The sequence below is a fragment of the Tupaia chinensis genome, unplaced genomic scaffold (genome assembly GCF_000334495.1).
Source record: "Tupaia chinensis unplaced genomic scaffold, TupChi_1.0 Scaffold000275_1, whole genome shotgun sequence".
NCBI classification, from domain to species: domain Eukaryota; kingdom Metazoa; phylum Chordata; class Mammalia; order Scandentia; family Tupaiidae; genus Tupaia; species Tupaia belangeri.
Genome location: NW_006159757.1, coordinates 2,081,788 through 2,096,469, shown reverse-complemented (window position 1 = coordinate 2,096,469; position 14,682 = coordinate 2,081,788). Strand labels below are relative to the sequence as shown.

The 14,682-nt window shown below is 38.1% G+C and overlaps 1 protein-coding gene across 1 annotated transcript in view; it reads right to left on the bottom strand.

Annotated features, from left to right (window-relative positions):
* USP6NL (USP6 N-terminal like) overlaps window positions 1–14,682 on the bottom strand; it is a 222,538-nt gene that overhangs the window by 107,084 nt on the left and 100,772 nt on the right. The gene's annotated exons all lie outside the window — the stretch shown is intronic.

The window sequence follows — 14,682 nt, the reverse complement described above, 5'->3', positions numbered from 1 at the left end:
TCCACCCTATAGCAAAAACCCAACAAAAAAAAAAAAAAAAGAAAAGAAAAAAAAATCTTGTGAAGATCACATTTAATCAGGCTCAGAAAAGCATTTTAAACCTTGCAAGTGACAAATAAATATAAAGCATTCATTATTATTAAATTCATAAAGACATAATTGATAAAATTTACTGTGGCAGTACCTAGGTAAGCAAAAGTTAAAACTTGTTTGTTTTTGGGTTTTTTTTTGTGGGTTTTTGTTTTTGTTTGTTTGGTTTTGTTTATTTGTTTGTTTTGCCACTGGGCATGTGCACTCACTGGAGAGAGAGAGGGAGAAAGTGAGAAATCACCCACAAGGAGGATGGCCACATCACAACCCCTTCACTTCCATTCTCCTCTCAGAGTTTGGGCATGCAGGGAACCAGCAGTTAGCGTAATGGCTATGTCGCTGGACTCCCATGTAGTCGACCGTGGTTCACGTCCCGGACCCGGTGGCTTAGAACTCACGCCAGGCGCGTGTGCGTGCATGCCCAAGATCCCGAGAGGTGAATGGAGGAGAAGGGATTGCGGCGTGACCATCCCCCCTGGGGGGTGATTTCTCGCTTTCTGTCTCTATGTCTCTCTCTGTCTGTCTGGCGAGCGCACGCGCCCTATAGCAAAAACCTCTCCAAAAAAAAAAAAGCCATAAAGAGTTTGGGCATGCATGTACACATGCTCATTGTGATTTTTCAAGCCACCAGGCCTGGGACTTGAACCACAGATGGCCATGTGGGAGTCCACCACCTTAACCACCACGCCATCTGCTGGCCCTGAATTATAACCTTTTTTAAAGTTAAAACAAATAGAAGGAACCATAAAGCTCAACCTCCCAGAAACAGTGATCCCTCTTCTCTAACAACTCTTTCTACGTGTTCACTCAATTTCCCTGCTAATGTTTCCAGAGACGAAAACAATCTCACAAACTCCCAAGTCAGCTTGTCCCACCTTCGAATGTTGTGACTATTATTAGAAATGTCTTCCTCTCAGTTCTAAACAAAATTAGGTTTTACCACATGACAAGATTATAAATACAAATCTGACATATTTATGCTGTTCAACACATGACATTTATTAAAGCCCCCTCTGAAATTTGATTCCCAGAATTCAAAATGATACCTCAGAAAAGGTTCGCTGTGAGAACAGCAGCCCTAGTGCCTCAGGTGACCTGCACAGAAACATTCATTCTTTTTTTTTTTTTCCAGCTGGGAAATCAATTTAATGAATTGCTATTAGCGTATACTAAATTAAAATTTCTCAGTCATCACTTAGCAGTGTTTTTAATTTCAGTAAAATACTTGATATTTTAACATTTTTAATTAAATCTTTCTTCACTTTGGTCCATGATTCTAACCTGTCAAGATCTTTTGAAATCTTAAAATTTTTTGCATGTTTTTGTTGTTCTTTATGTTCTGCTATAGGATGTGAATGCCCACCAGAGAGAGAGAGAGAGAGAAAATGAAAATAACCCCCTGGGGGGGATGGCCACACTACAATTTCTTTCCCTCCAGTCTCCTATTGGGATTCTGGACACACACATACACACACACTGTTTCTCAAGCTGCTGGGTCCAGACTTGAACCACAGAATCAGCTATGTGAGATCCAGCACCTTAAGTTCCACACCATCTGCGGGCCCCCATAAACCTTAATTTTATAACCTTACTAACTTTTATCATCTATCAATTTTGTACCCTCCCCATTCTCTTCATAAATCCGATTGTGTAACTAGATTTCCATCCTGGTTGCTGAGAAACTGCTGAGTAAACTAAAACCCACGGACATATTGGATAAGACCTTCATTTTGACGGAATCAATTCATTCATTTTAATATAATTTATCTGTCAAGTATAAAATCTTCACATAACCTATTTCTCAACCATCATTTCTTCATCTAATCTATGGTATGATCATAGAAGACTTTACTAAATACTTTTCTAACACTCAAAACCCATCTCAAACATTCCTTGGGTTGTCTATTTTGAGACACTAACAAAAGCAAGTTGTGTTAGTTGTTTTTATTATACCCAGGAAAGTACCTAAAGATCATTATTTCCTCTTAAATCTGTTCATAAACTATTAATAAGACCAGACTAGAATTCTGATTAGAGTATGAAGTTCAACAGTTTCTAACTACCACAGTCTATCCATGTTCCTCTTTAGAGTCTAATCTTCTGTATCTTCTCTATGATTGACTACCATTAAAAGACGGTTCAAAAGGGACCTGCAGGTGGCGAACTGGTTAAGACACTGTTATCACCACATGGCCAACCACGGTTCGACCTGGCAGTTTAAAAATCACTCAAAGCCCATGTGCATGCATGCCCAAAATCCCAAGAGGAGAAGAGACTGTGGCATGATTTCTCACTTTCCTTGTCACTGTCTCTCTGGCAAGCATACGCACCCTATGGAGAAAAAAAAAAATACTATTTAAAATTATTCCAAAATAGGGAACCAGCAGTTAGCGTAATGGCTATGTCGCTGGACTCCCCCGTAGTCGACCGCGGTTCGCGTCCTGGACCCGGTGGCTTAAAACTCACGCCGGGTGCGTGTGCATGCGTGCCCACATCCCAAGAGGAGAATGGAGGAGAAGGGATTGCGGCGTGACTATCCCCCCTGGGGGGTGATTTCTCGCTTTCTGTCTCTATGTCTCTGTCTGTCTGGCGAGCGCACGCGCCCTATAGCGAAAAACCTCTCCAAAAAAAAAAAAAAATTATTCCAAAATAGACAATCTAAGACTGTAACTCAACTAATCCTAAAGACTTAATGGGTCTTATTATCTCCAAACTTACCTTGGGCTTAAATTACCTTTCATTTCTGTCCATTCTCTTTTCTGATGAAAGATTAATTCTACTTTAAAATACACACACAACAAAAACAGACAGAAGCAAAAGAATCTGGGGCTTCGGTGCTTTCTCTATCATGTTTATGTTATATGATCTGCTCTGAAGAGGACGTCTACCTGGTCATTAATAATCTTTAAAATCTCAAACATGCCTTTTAAGTGTTTTATTTTTTTTAAATCATATTCCACATTGTTCCCAGATGTCAGTGTATTTGCAATTGAGGCTTCTTGATACTGTTTTATTTCCTTATGGGTTATAAGCTTTTTCTCCTACCTTTAATCAAACCCTTTCAAAATGTGAACTCAAATAGCGCCCTAAGCAGGTACATTATTTTGTGCATGTTTCTTTACCTTTTTTTCTCATTAGAATAGTCACTATAGATGTTTCTTCTATTGACCCAAGTTTTTAAGTCCATGAATGTAAATCAAGCCCATACTTACTCTAATACATTTTTAATTCCCTTTCATAATGATAATAAGCATATACCACTAATTGGGTACAGAAATTTCTTCCTTTTTAAGCACAAATTCTAAGAAGTTACCATTGCTTCTACCTTACCAACAAGCACTTCATTATTAGTTAGAATTAACATGAAAAGAGGTTACCTCCATTGTTCTCACAACCTCCTAAAATATATAGTCAACAGTGACAATACAAAATGGACTTATTTGTGAATAAGCTCTGTTGTCAGGCTAACATTGTCGCTGATAAAGGGTGGTCACAAAGGGACCGGCAGATAGCATAATGGCTATGTCGCTGCACTCCCATGTAGTTGACAGCAGTTCGAGTCCCAGACCTGGTGGCTTAAACTCACACCGAGCACATTCGTGTTCATGCATGCCCAAGATCCCAAGAGGAGCATGGACAAAAGGGACTGTGGCATGGCCATCCCTCCGGGGCATGATTTATTACTTCCTGTCTGTCTCTCTCAGTCTTTCTAGGGAGCACACAAGCCCTATAGCAAAAAAAAAAAAAAAGAAAAAAAATCTTCTCAGAAAAAAAAAAGGTGGTTAAAAATAACAGGCCAAGATTTCAAAGGCATGGTGATTAAGGCAGATGGATCCCACATGGCCGACAGTGACTTGAATAACACAAGAGGCGAATGTGCGTACTTAAGCAGAATACTGAGAGGAGAATGGAGGAGAAGGAGTTGGGGCATGGCCACATACCCTAGGGGGATGCTTTCTTACTTTTTCCCCCTCTCTGTTGAGTGCAAGTGCCTTTTGGCAAACGCTAAAAACAACAACAACAACAATAACAAAAACCCTCATAGACTTGAAAGTAAGAAAGTAAATAAATGAGAAGAGTCCTTTCAACAAATTAATGATGGAATCTATGGGGGGAGAGGGAGAAATAAACCTTGACTTTTATCTAATACAGTACACAAATATTAACTTGAAATAAATTACAGACCTACATATATGAGCAAAAATCATTCAATTTCCCCTTTTTTGAAGAGTTATTTATTTATTTATTTATTTATTTATTTATTTATTTATTTATTGGGCTATAGGGTGCGTGTGCTTGTCAGAAAGACAAAGACAGAGAGACACGCTACAATCCCTTCTCCTCCATGCTCCTCTCAGGATCTTGGGCACATACTCCCACATGCCCGGCATGAGTTTAGGCCGCCAGGTCCAGGATTCAAACCATGGTCGTCTACATGGGAGTCCAGAGACATAGCCATCACGCCAACTGCTGGTCCCAAAAATCATTAAATTTCTATAAACGTAGAGAAAACCTTTTTGTCAGTAGGTTAGTCAAAGATCTCTAGTAACTAAAATAGGCACAAACTATCAATAGAAAAGAAAAATGGTTAAAAATAGCTAACCGAAATTTAATACCCTTGCTCTTCACAAGATACTTAAGAAAATGAAAGACATGCCACAAACTGGGAGAAAGTATTTGTAAAACATATATTTTATATATATACAAAAAATTTGTATCCAGAACATAAAGAATCCGTAATAAAAAGAAGACAGCCCACTTTTTTTTTAAATGAGAGAAAATTTTGAATAGAAACTTGGCAAAAGAAGATATACTGAATGGCCAATGAATATATAAAAAGATGCTCAGTATCACTAGTCATCAGAGAAATGCAAAATAAAATTAGAATGAGATACCAGGATAGACAAAGTTATGGACTATGTCACTTTACCACTGTAACCAGTGCCTAGTACAGTGATCCACACCAAGTTGGTGCTCAATAAACTTACTGAATGACCTAGAATTATCTAATTTAATCCTAATCACAATCCCAGCAACATAGATACCAATGTAGCAATGAGAAGACTGAGACTTGGTAATGTTGGCCTGAGGCCTGAGGTTACACCTCAGGTGGCAGTGCCGCCAATCAACTCAAGGCTTCTCTGACTTCACTAAGGGGTAATGTCTGTACGTAGTGCAGCAACACTCCCCGAGTCTCCATAATGATTTGTTTAAACTTACTCACCTAGGATCTTAAGTTAGTGATCAGAGCCTCTCATCAATTCTAAGGACTACTCAAATTATTTCCATGAAATTTTGTTTGATCAAATATTCTTTGAAAAAACAGGGCCAGCTTGGGACCAGCAAGTGGCATGGTAGTTAAAGGTGCTGGATTCCCACATAGCTGACCACAGTTCAAGTCCTGGACCTGGTGGCTTGCTTTCTCACTTTCCTTCTTTCTCCCTCTGTCTGTCTCTCTCTGATCAACTGGAAAATATAATAACAATGATAATAAATAAAGTTAAATAAATTAGTTCTTTAGAAAAGAAAAAAGAAATAACCAGGCCAGCTCAACTGTTTTGTTAGTCAAAGATATTTACTAGGCCTAAGGGTACTTCTTGGAATAGGCTTTAATTGGTTACAACTAAAAATATGGTACATTCCTATTGAATAGGTGTATATTTTTACTAACGCAAATAATGCAGTATTTATATATTCATCTTATCTGTGGTGTCACTCCTCTTACATACTACTAACTCTACTGTACTATACTTCCTGCCAAGACTAAACAAAAAGGACTGACCATCATTAGTAAACGCTTTGAATGTGCCTAGAGGCATGCCATATATATATATATATATATATATATATACACCAATTAAGAAAAAAACAAAGGTTATATTCAGTAATGTGAGACATAATACAATAATTCTATTCACTGGGGAAAAATAAAAACTAGAACAGGAAAAGCAGAATGAAAGAGTCTTTGAATGACAGTGAACTTAAACAAGTGAGTCAGGATAGTGAGTCATCCTTAAGTGTATGCCACAAAAATGTGAACAGATACTACCAAAAGTCCTGAGAGAGTAATCGTAATCCTTTTAAAAATAAGGAAATCATGCTGCTTTATGCTGAATTCCTCTTTTCAATGTGGTCATAGTTTTGCCACATGCATAACAAGTGTTACGTGGTTTTAAGACTAATCCTTGAAATGCTGTCTAGGGGTAGCTACAGAATGTCAAGAGTAAAACTATTAATAACTGCAACCACAGATTTGGTGGACTTGTGTAACAACCTTTAGAGTGGCAATAAGATCAAGAAATGTTTACATTTGGTTTAACGCAATTCACCTTGTGAAAAATCAATTTAATATATTCTTACCTTTAAGTAATAACAGATTTACATACTTGTGAGGAAACCCTCCCCAATTTGCCTACTCCTACCAATAATATCATCATGCCAGGCCTTGAATTAAAAAGTCTGACATCACTTTTTTAAATTATTTACTTCTGTTTATTTATTTATTTTTAATTTGCTACAGGGCACATGTGCTCAAAAGAGAGAGGAGGGCAGCAGGGAATGAGAAAGTAAGCCACCAGGTCTGGGACTCGAACTGCAGTCAGTAATGTGAGAGTCCAGCTCCTTAACTACCATGCCACCTGCTGGCCCCACTTAGCATCATTTTTAAATTTTAATTTTCCTTTGCCCCTCTACATTTAATTTCTCAGTAATTTATTAATCTTTTTTTCTTAAATTTGCTATAAAGTACATGTGCTCACCACAGAGAGATGGAGAGAGAAAGAGAGAGAAATTTAGAAATCTCCCCCCAGAAGGGATAACCATGTCACAATCTAGTCTCCTTCCCTCTCCTCTCAGGATTTGGGGTACATATGCATATGCTTCTGACATGTTTTTCAAACCAACAGGTCCAGGACTCAAACGACACAGTGAGCTATATAGGATTCCCCTACCTTAATCATCACACCAACTGGATACCCCTTCTTAATTTTCTTTTCAATCATCTTTTTTTTATTTGCTCCACTACCTTATTAATCCACCACCATATTTTGGCCACATAATTATAATAGGTGTTGAATGCAAAGAAAAAAAAAAACGGTTTCAAAATTCCCAAGTATGGTGTATTGGGATCATCTGTCACAAGTAACTTACCAATAAAAATAACTAAAAATATTTAGATTCAAGTCTTTCTCTATATAACATAATTAGTCTTTCTCTAATAACATTATTCTCATTAGCTTGAATTTCCATGTTTCCCTGTGTGAAAGATGGCATTTGGGCAAGTATACCAAAAATAACAGACAACCTACTCTTGAGACTATTTGCTCAGGTAAATGTTATCCGTTATGCACATCACAACTACAAAGACTGAAAACCAATGATCCTTAATATGCTATGGAGACACATTATTATATCCATTCACTGAACCCCCACTCTGTTCATCAGTATTAGATTTGCTTCAGTACAACGCAAAATTTAAAACAGTAAGGCTAAAAGAAGACAAGATGTGTTCTCTCCAGATGTCTAAGAAATCTAGATATTAGTCATCCAGCTCTGAATGAGGACTTTAGAGCCAACAGGAATCCAGGCTCCTCCCATATTTTGTTTTCTCATGTCCTTCTTAATAAAGCTCATCCTTAAAGTCACCTCAAGGTCCAAAGATGATTGCTGGATCTCTGATCATCACAGTTGTATTACAGATGGTAGGAACGAAGAAGATGGGTGGCAGAGAGGGCAGTGTACAACGTGGGGGGGCGGGAGGAGTAACAATGTTGCCCCAAATTAAATACTGCTGAGAGGCAGAAAACTCAAGAGCTGTCACAGTTTCACACCGCTGAGGGACAAAAACTGGAGTTCAGGGCATAGGGCATAAGGCTAGATGTGAGAGGCCAAGATCCCACAGAGAAAGAAAGTAAGTAGAAACCTGCCCAGAATCTCAGCCCTTTGACCCCTCAACACATTTGCCCATTCGAACGAAGGCATCGCAGACTGAAAGAGGTCAGGCAGTGAGGAACGAGTTAAAAAGCTAACCAAGCTTTTGGCAGTCTCACAGTCCTGGGAAAATAAAAACTGGAGTTTAAGAAACAAAAATCTGGTAAGTACTCTGGACTTTCAGTGAGGTCCCAAATGTACTCTAGGATTAGTGGAGGACTACAAATAAATGAGACCTTATAAATACAGACTTGCAACAGCTCAAACATGACTGGACTACGTTGCTTTGCCTAGTCTCTAGTTGCCTGCCAGGAGCTAAGAGCTCATCCAAAACCTATACACATTTTTCACAAGTACTATTTGCCATTCATTCAATCAAAAACTACCAAGCATATGAAAAAATAATAAAGGGAAAGAAAGGAATGAAAACAAATTTATAATGTAAAACTTTTGTTTTTAAGAATCACAGAAAAATTCTAGAACTGGGTTGGCCCCATAGCCTAAAGGGAACTTGATCCCACATTGCCAACCACAGTTCAAATTCTGCCCAGTGGCTTGATAAAAACATGCCAAGCACATGTATAAGCGTGCCCCGAATCCTGACAAGATAGGAAAATGGAAAAGGGATTATGTCATGACTATGTCCCATGAGGGAGGAGGGTAGTTCTCCTTCCCTCTCTCTCTCTGTTTCTCTCTGGCAAGCACATGTACTCTCTAGTGATTAAAATAATAATAATAATAATTCTAGGATGGAAATCAAAGTTTAACAAACAGGCTTAACAGTAAATTAGACACACCTGAAAAGAGGATTAAAGATCTAGAAGATAAAAGAGCAGGAAACATATAGACTGAAACAAGAATAAAGAGCATGGAAAACATACTAAAGAGCATAGGGGAAGGGCCGGATAGTGGCACAGTGGTAAAATGTGATGCTCTAGGAGACTGAACCACATTGGAGGGCTCCCGGTTAACCTCTCTGAGTACACACAGCACACACATGCTCAGGACCCAAGACTAGCTGAGACCCACTTAGGAGTGAATTGCAGTATCTGCACACAGCCTAGGGTTTCTGTCTCTCTCTGAAGAGATAAATGTTTTAAAACAAGCAATGGAAATATATGAGACAAAAAGAATTATCTAGATGCATATTAATAATTGGAGTCTTAGGATAGAAGATTGTACAGAAGCAGTTTTCGAAAAGCTCAAAAGCACCAACGGTAACTCACAGGTTCAAAGGCACAACAAACCTCGAGCAGGGTAAACACTAAGAAAATACAACTGAATGAATCAAAGTAAAACGTCCAAAAAAGACAAGAAAGAAATCTTAAAAAACAGTCAAAAAAAGGAAAAAAGATAACCTTCAAATGAGCAGCAATTAAGACTATGGCAAATTTTGAAACAGAAGCTATGAAAGTCAGAGGACAAATACACTTGAGATGCTGGAATAACCAGCAACCAAAATTTCAAGAAAAATTTAAGATGTTCTTCAAAATTCAATGCAAAAATAAAGTCATTTCTACACAAACAACAACTGAGATGCGTAATGGTCAGCATACATACACTAAAATAACAAAGGGAGAACCTCACGCAGTCCTGATAGGTGAACAGACATTAAGGAAGACAGAGAGAAATGAAATAGGTAAAAATATAGATTAAATATATGGGGATTAAAATGCATGTAGAATAAAAACACAGACCAACAACAACCCTAAAGGCAGACAGAGTATTGTTAGTATAGTTAACTTCTTTAAGGTTCTTCCTAGGAAATGGATATCAGCACTAATTAATTATATATTTAACTGAGTCAAGGATGAATAATGTGATCTATGATAACCCTAAAGCATAACAAAAGAACTTATAACTAACAGGTATGAGGATGAGAGAAAAGTATTTAAATAGTTTAGAAGTTTGCAAGAAAGGACAGTTAGGGGAAAAAAATTTAAACAGATGGACAGAAATAGTCAGACCTTGATAGAGCTAAACTCAACAGTAGCATATATAAACAAAGTTACTACACCAATTAAAAGACACAAGTAAACAGATTAAATGTAAAAATATAGGCATACATTACTTAAAACAAAGTTATCTTAAATATAAGTACATTGAAGCTTTGAAAGTAAAATCATAGAAAAGATATATCATGCAAACATGAAGCAAATCAAGTTGCAGATTTAAACATAAATCATTACTAGAGATAAATAAAAATATTGCATAGCAACAAACAAATAAATCAATTCCTGAGGAAATATGAACCAAATAACATAGTTTCAAAACATAAAGTGACAATTATCAAAACGAAAGAAAAATAAACAAATTCACACCATGGTGAAAAACTATACTGTACAGAGAGGTCAGTGAGAGCCTTACGCCTGTACCAGCAAATCAACCACATTCAATATTTTTAGGTTTATCAATTTGGACACCAATTTCAAGTGTTCCAGCCAATTGAGGACCTTAAATATTATATTTTTGCCATGGAACGATGAAAGGCCAAGTGGTTACTTTCCCTTGGGTCATAGAACCAGAAGATTTTAGAAAAATTCTAAAATATATATCTAACTCCATATTCTCAAAAGAATTTTTTTCAAGAATTATTTAATTTCATTTGTCATTATTATGATTATTTTTAATTTGCTACAGGCCACACATGCTTACTAGAGAGAGAGAGAGAGAAAGTGAGAAAGCAAGCCACCAGGTCCAGGAGTCAAACTGCAGTCCGCCATGTGGGAGTCCAGCATCTTAACCACCACACCACCTGCTGGCCCCTCAAAAGAATTGTTAACAGATTACTAAATCCCAAAGCATACAACTCATTATCATTTATGGATATCATTAATTATTCATCAGCTTAACTTTGGTGGATATTTTATTTTCTTTCTATCCTAAAATTCTTGCATGCTTATTGTCCCCATGCTCACACAGGTCAGTTATCCATTCACAATTGCACTCAGCATAATAGTAGAGAAATATACATGGAAATGGAAAAAAAAAAATGACCTCGTACATGTAGAGAGATTTAGAATGACTACTAGAGGCTGGGAAGTATGGTGAGGGGAAGTTGACAGAGGGATGCTGGCTAACAGAAACAAAAGTACAGATAAATAAGACCAACAAGGGACCAGCAGATGGCATAATGGTTCTGTCACTGGACTCCCATGTAGTTGACCATGACTCAAGTCCTGGACCCAGTGGCCTGAAGCTCACACCAGGCACATGTGCATGCATGCCCAAAATCCTGAGAGGAGACTAGAAAAGGGATTGCAAGCGTAGTAATCCTCTTTGTGGGGAGAGGGCAGGGGGTTGATTTCTTGCTTTCTATCTCTCTCTGCCTCTCCGGTGAACGCAGGCACTTTATAGTAAAAAATCTCTCTTCAACAAACAAATAAATAACAGCAACAATATTCAGCATTATAAAACACAGCAGAGAAAATGTGGTTAACTTACTGTGTATCTCACAGTAGCTTAAAAGGGACAGGGGGGATTTTGAATGTTATCAACACAAAGTAATGACAAATGGTTAAAATGATGGATATACTAAGTGCCTGCCTAATTTAATCATTACTCAGATTCATGTGCTGAAAACATTATGTTGCACTCCCACAAATATGTGATATAATAATTTTTTTAAAAACTGAAAAATATGTATCAGAGAAAGCTTGACCCCCATCTACTGAAAGCTAGACAACTTTAAGCAGGAAGGATTAAAGAATGGTCACAAAAAGAGACACATGGAATCTAACACTGCAAAGTCAGCAAGCATGATGCTCAATATTTAACAGTACCTTATGATATCACAGCAACTATAGATAGATGGAAAAGACTACATATTTCTCTAAAAATATTATACTTAGCACATGAATTTAAAGCAATGCCAATAACATTACAATTCAAATAAGACATCAGGTTCTCACTGCAGGGCTATCCTTCAGCCTCAGGCTTCCAGCTGGGGTCACAGGGAGGCGACACCAGGCCCCACTATTTTTTAGACAGGGTCTCACTAGCTACGTTGCCCAGGCCAGCCTCAAACTCACAATTTTGCCTCAGCCTCCCAAGTTGCTGGAATTAACAGGCACACATCACCACTCTCGACTTTAAGGTTATACCAGGAATCAAACTCAGGCCTTCCGTGTAATCTCAGCCTGCAGAACACAGTATTTTAGGAGCATGCATCACCATGCCTGAGCCAAAACCAAATTTTAAATTGGAGTATCTCCCATATTAAATTGGAGTCATGGGGCTGAAAGGCTAACTAGAGTGGATTGAAAAATAAAATGGAATTGGAAATAGTACAGACAACTCTGTACTATTGCTGGAACTTTGCTGCAAAAGAGAGAACAAAATGTAATAGTTCCTAGCAAGAGTAGTAGGGTCAAAATGAAGTATAAGAGCATGCTGTATAATGATGGAAATGATTCAATAGAGGAGGAAAACTGATGACACAAGAGACAGAAGAGAGGGAAGAGCAAGCAATGCCCTGAGTGAATGAGAGAACAGAGAATTCCACATATACAGAGAGGGGCTGGCATTCCACAGGAGCAGACACAGGTCTTCTGCAGTAGGAACAGGCAGAGAACATGAGTTCAGTTGATGTGATGTAGGTAGCTGTGACAGTGTCAGTATGTTAGTTCCACTAAAGCGATTAGCTTCAAGTTTCTCAGTAAATAAGCAAGGTAATCAGCCAAGAATGAATGTAGGGAAGAGACACGGAAGATTTAAGAAAAAAGAGCCAGCCCTATAGCACAGTGATTAAGGGAGCAAGATCCGACATGGCTGACTGTGGTTTGAATCCCAGCACTGGGGGACTGAGAAACATATTAGGCACACATATGTGCACACCCCAAATCCCAATAGGATGGAAAATTAGAAGAATGGGATTGTAGCATGACCATACTCCATTGGAGGCTGCTTTTTCCCTCTTTCCTTCCCTCATCCTTTCTCTGTCTGTCTGTCTCTGGTGAGCACATGTGCCCTTTAAAAAAAAAAAAAAAGATTGTAAGGAAAAGGGAAAACAGAAATAGCCATCTAAATGAACTAAATAAGGTAATACAGTATGACTAATATATACAATCTTGAATTTAAAAGACTAAACCAGTCACCAGGTTGCAGAGAAATCCCCAGTCACATTCAGCTACATAAGTATAAAGTAAGTGTAAAGTTGACAAAAGCCTACTGAGAACTGACAGGTGGTTTAGCTACCAAAACATCTTTGAAGCCCCAGCCCTTTCCCTTCTTTCACCAACGAACTAAATTCTGTTTTGCAAGTGTATGTACTAATGCCCATGGAAAGACATCATAAAGTCCATAATACCATCATCCCACAGTCATCCTTCTACAGCAATATTCCCTTGGTATGTCTCCTTTACTGAGAACATTCTTCAAGTCTTCTCTCCTTGTCTTTCTTTGACAAGTTTGCCAATGAGTGGTTATACCCATTCCTAAAATGGCGAATCCTAATAACTACGTCTCCCCATCCCTACATTTCTGAATGCTAAACTCTTATCATTCTGTTTTTTGCTTATCTGGCCAATATAACTATAGGATAAATCTTAATGTTCCCTAAATAACCCTCAACAATCTGATCCCAGGATGTGGTTGTAGAATTCTAAATGTATCTCCTACCACTCCCCATCCATGGATGTCATAGTCAAGCCATGTTATACTTCTTCAAACATCTGGCCATCTTAGCATCTCTATGCCTCTACAGGTAAATGCATCTATTTATCTTGTTGTTTATATTGGGTTGTTGGAAAAGTCATGACGTATTTTTCTATTTTTCTATGCAAAAATGGGTCATGACTTTTCTGATAACCCAATATAAGTGGTATTTTTTTTTCTAATAGAGATTTTTTGCTATAGGGCACGTGTGCTTGCCAGAAAGACGGGGAGAGACAAAGGGAGAAGTCACCCTCAGGGAGAGATGGCCATGCTACAATACCTTCTTCTCCGTTCTCTTCTTGGGATTTTGGGCATGCATGCACATGCGCCCAGAGTGAGTTTCACGTCACCAGGTGTGGGACTCGAACCACAATGGACCATGTGGGAGTCCAGCACCTCAACCACTATGGCACCTGCTGGCCCCATAAACTATATTTTTTAATCCTAATCAAAGTGAAGGGCCAACCAGGTAACATGGTGGTTAAGATGGTTGGATCCTACATGGCCAACTACACAGTTTGAGTCCCAGAGCCAATGACCTGAAAAATATGCCAGGCACATTTGCGTCCCCAAAACTCCAAGAGGGAAAGGGAGAAGAGATTGTGACAAGGCCATCCTCCCTAAGAGGTGATTTCTCTCTTTCTCTCTGTCTGTCTCTGTCTCTGTCTCTCTCTGGCAAGCACACATATCCTCAAGCACAACTAATCAAAGTGAAAATACTATCATACTGAAGTTACATATAAATATCTACAAAATGTAAGCAGGGCCGCTACTCCTTGGCTACGATCATAGACCAAATACCAGAATATTTTTTGCCTGGAGGTTTTTAAAATGTCCAACAAACCACAGTTTATTATGCTTGATAATTGACACATGCTTGATAACTGCCTGAATGAAATTTTCAGATCAAATGCTAAGGTTATTTTGTTTTTAAAAAGATCTTTTGAAAAAAATCATTAAAAAGCAATAAAATTATTAAGTCAAGTTTGGTTATATACTTCTATAATC